General features: G+C 26.0%; 1 long non-coding RNA gene across 1 annotated transcript; it reads right to left on the bottom strand.

Annotated features, from left to right (window-relative positions):
• Nucleotides 1-831: 831 nt before the first annotated feature.
• Nucleotides 832-4,286, bottom strand: LOC136796510 (uncharacterized). Its single transcript, XR_010844226.1, has 3 exons — nucleotides 4,055-4,286; nucleotides 2,482-2,594; nucleotides 832-971 (listed from the first exon to the last, which is right to left on the bottom strand). It is a non-coding gene; the product is annotated as an uncharacterized lncRNA (long non-coding RNA).
• Nucleotides 4,287-4,624: the final 338 nt, after the last annotated feature.

The raw sequence follows: 4,624 nt of genomic DNA, 5'->3' as shown, positions 1-4,624 counted from the left end.
TTGTAGGATAATGTTTTCTTTATTTCAATTTTTTTTTGTATCTAATCTTAAATTTTTCCTAAGCTTATTAGGGTGCTATTCATATTAGTGAATTTATATGTATAAATAAAAACAAATTTTTGAGTGCTACAATACTAATTTCATTTCTCTGATTATTGTTTTCATTTACTTCTAATTTTTATAAATGAGGTGTGGAGATGAAAAAGAGAATAAATCCATTTTTAGTCCTTTTAGAGTTTTCCACACTATTTAGCATATTCTTTAAATTGGAATGCATAGCCCCTCAAAACATACTAAATCTAATCTAATTTATAACTTTCAAAATTAGGGTTGAAATTCAGAACAAGATAAATCCATATATAATAAAAATGTTGCACAATACTCAATACAAATATATTTCTTTTTAAAATAATCACATTTCAGTTGAAGATCCATCATGAGGCATACTGAAAAATGAGCTAAATTTAATTAATCATATAGCTTCATATGAGTCATAAACCAGTATGTCTTTATAGCCCTATCGTTCTAAACATAAAAAAAAAATAGAGTTGAAATTTAGTACATAGTGCTTTATTATTTTTGATACTATTTTAACTATAAGAATCTATAAATAATAGTGACAAATCAAAACTGCTGGTTGTAGCACTAAATGTATCATAAAAAAAAGTTTATTATCGTTAAATAAGAAATGTTAATACCAAATTCATAAACATAAATCAAGGATGCAACACTACAACTCTGGGCATAAATAGCACTAACTTACAGCTAAATAAATGAAACAATAGAATAATATATTATTAATTATCATATTTGAATTAATACTACAAAACCTATTTTAATATAGGTTATTTACCTGTAATTTAGACATAGGTTCTGGGCTAAGCTCTTCAAAATGCCCTGAATCTGACAATGAATGAGGACTCATTCGTTCAGGAACTAAATTCTTTCTCTCAGGGCTGTCAACTTCATCCCTATAATAAAAATAACATTTAAAACATTAAAAATATTTATTAAAAAATAACAATGTGGATATTAATCTACATAACAAAGAATCTTTTCCAACAAATGGGAGTTTTATTGCTAGAATAGAAAAGACAAACCTATCTAAGTGTAAATTGTTCCTTAAAACTGTCACTCAGCATCAATTAAGGCTACGGAGGCCAGCATTAAATAATAATAAAAATAAACTGCTGGTAGACCTTATATTTTTAATTAAGTTCTTGGTTTACTAATCAATGTCGACTACTAAAGTAGTATCCTAAAGATTTTTAAATTCCTTGATATGTATTTCCAGTGCCACCGATACTATTCAAGAATCCAATAATTGATTTAATAATTGAAAAAACTTATTTAATTAGGCCAACATATAGGCAAGAATGTCAGGTCTGCATCAGAGCTAAGAATAAAACAAAAATAAGATAAAAACCATAATTAATATAAGAAATTAGAGAATAATTATAAAATAACAGATAATACAGATAGATAAATAGTGATGAAGGAAAATTTATAGCATAATTAATCCATAGAAAATCTTTTTTTTTTTTAATTCTAGGAAAATATATTTTCATTTTGGCTTATATAATTTTACATTTTTTTCTTTAATTCTATTATCTTACTTAGATATTTAATTAATTACATTTATATTTTCTTTCACTTTTTTCATAACTTTAATTTTAAAACATTTCTTTTTGTACATATATTTACTTACTAAATTTTCATATGTATATTATTTTCTTGTTTTTTACTCATTCTTAATTTTAATATTACTAATTCTCATATAGCCTTTATCTTCTTATAATACTTACATTATAAATTTTCCTTTAACACTATTTATACATCTATATTACCTGTTATTTCATAATTATCCTGTAGTTCCTTTTATTCGATATAGTTATTTTTTTTTGTTCTTAGTCCTGATGAAAGCCTGAAATTCTAGCCAAAATGTTGGCACTAATTAATAAGTTTTTACTTATTTGTGTTCTTCACTGATCGCACCCCTAAACATTTTCTCAATATATATATGTATATATGTATGTATATATGTATATATGTATGTATATATGTATATATGTATATGTATATATATATGTATGTACATTTATCCACGACATTTATTAACTCATCTATATTATATCATAGGCTTTTCAAGACCAAAATTTGGGATGCTCAAGAAAAATTATAGTTTGTTTATTAAAAATGAAGAAATCATCAGGTAACTCGATTAAAAGTATATCATTATTAGATTATTAGTGGAAAAAAAAAGGAAATATATAAAAAGATTACATGCATAATTAATACAACTACAAAAATGGTATGGTACGACAATAATAGTTACTAAGTTATGTAGAACAGAAAAACAAGCATTCCGAGTAAAATGAGTTAAAAAATTATAAGAAGTGAAAAATGAGAAGAAGACAATGTATGGTAACCGTAGTTTATCGTGTTAAATAAAACTATAGAAAAGAGTTAGTGGTTAGTTACCCATGACCAGAGCTCTCCACGTTACCCAGCCTCAGCTGAACCAGCTCTCTTGTGAGGCGAGCAATCTCTTCATCCCTAGAGGCCACTTCGGACTGGGCATCACTCAGCATACACTGCAGATCAGGGTTTGTAGATCAGAGCAATATCATTAAATGATCCCACTAAGTACTCTTAAGCGAAAACACTTCTTTATTCTACTCAAAATGCTATTCACAAATATATATACTTATATTTTTGTTTTAAAGAATATCTCAATTTTTTTTTTTAACTTTAAATTGTTATTGCAAAATATTCTAGTTTATATGTAACTTAATACAATTTCAAATAGCAGATATTACAATAAGTCTCTCCTATTGCCCTCTTCGTTAACAAAATCCCCAAAGGATAAAACAAGTAAAATGTTAAACCTATATTATACCAGATTTGATATTTTTATTTACTATCATTACTAATGAATTTCAAATTTTTCATTACCCACAATATCATGTATTAAACTTGATAAGCAAAGAAAGAATAACAGAAATAGTTAGAGTTTTAATTAAAATAGGATTTTTATATTTAAATCAAAACACTTTGTTTTAGATACTTATATTAACAATCAATTCAGAAGTAAATTAATTCCCCAGTGTGATATATCTCAAACTCATGTTAATTAAAAGATACAGAGGAAGACTTCATTTTTAGTTCTGTAGTTAGGTAAGACAAGGGAAAAATGCTGTTAGATATATATCAAAAGTCTAAAAGGGGCAAAAGTTAGTAGGAGAAAAGTTGTTGAATTCAGCTGAATCATAAATAATATTTATGACGTGAGTTTCCCCAGGATGATAAACTGACCTCTGACAAGCTGCTGGAGCAAAATTGACTCTTTCAATTCATAAGTATCATTGAAAAACATGCACTAAAGATTACTGTAAACAATTTATTTTTAATGGCTTGAGCAACGAATCACTATATTGATTATTATAATCAATGATAAATTTTATTATTATTGTATGATGTATTATGTACGTGAGGTGCTGGACCTGAAAAAATTGGAGACCTATCGTAAGAAAAATATCACCAACCAAATATTGTATCTTTCTGAACGAGAGTATGATACAATTTACCACTTGATACAACTTACAATTGATGAAATTATTGTGATTGCTAAGTTTAATACAACTAAGGTTATAACATTAGCCTAAGAGAATATTTTTAACTATACATATTGTTTAAGTCCAACGATAATTGAAAGAAAATTTTAATATAAAATTTAATAAAAGGAAAACTAACTCATACCAAAGAAGAGTTTTCTACCATAAGTTAGTATATCTAATTTTCAAAAGTAATATTTTTTGACAAATAAAAATTGGATAAATTTTATTCAAAATGGATAATCTACTTCAAAATTAAAATTTTCCCCTTTCAAATAGGTGATATAGATCAAAATTTTCAATACACATTTAACTTTTCTATATGGTATGTTCCCATATTAATTTTTTAATAAGTTTTCAAAAGTGGATATAAACTAGACAATAAAAGTAGACTTTCGATGTAAAAACTCCTCAAAAATATTTTCAAAGTAAAAACAAACCTTTAGCTTGCGAATTGTCGCATTAGCACGTTGAGTAGGAGTCAAATACTCTTCAGAATCAGGAGGTTGAGGGCTGCAGTGAACTATGTAACGTTTGCTTCTTCCACTATATGTACTTCCATTCTTTGCAAAGTGACTATGTTCACAAATTGAAGAGCTTCCACTGCAGATTGAATCAACATCATCACTTCGACTGTTTCTGATCGAATGCTAGAAAAATTAGTTTATTTAGGTAGAATACAAAATAAATCATAATGTTTAAAAATCATGAAAATAATGTTTAGAGGAACGGGAATATAATAATAGGCCTGATGTTAAGGTTGGATACATTGCAAAAGTTTCAAGCATTGGCATATTAAAAAACATTACGAAATTATAAAATTTATTTAAATTTAACAATAATGAACAAAATACTACAAAAAAAAACTAAACAAAAGAAACATAGAAAAATGAGCACATAACTGATAAATAAACAAAGAATAAGATCTGTAGATTTGAGTTTGAGATAAAATACAACTTTTAAAAATATCAAAAGTTGAAATTTAAGGATTTAAAAATTATAATAATTAA

Source organism: Halyomorpha halys, unplaced genomic scaffold (genome assembly GCF_000696795.3).
Source record: "Halyomorpha halys isolate HHAL.00 unplaced genomic scaffold, Hhal_1.1 Scaffold8101.1, whole genome shotgun sequence".
In the NCBI taxonomy this organism is placed as follows: domain Eukaryota; kingdom Metazoa; phylum Arthropoda; class Insecta; order Hemiptera; family Pentatomidae; genus Halyomorpha; species Halyomorpha halys.
Note: the sequence above shows the minus strand (reverse complement) of the source record. Positions and strands in the feature narration are given on the sequence as shown.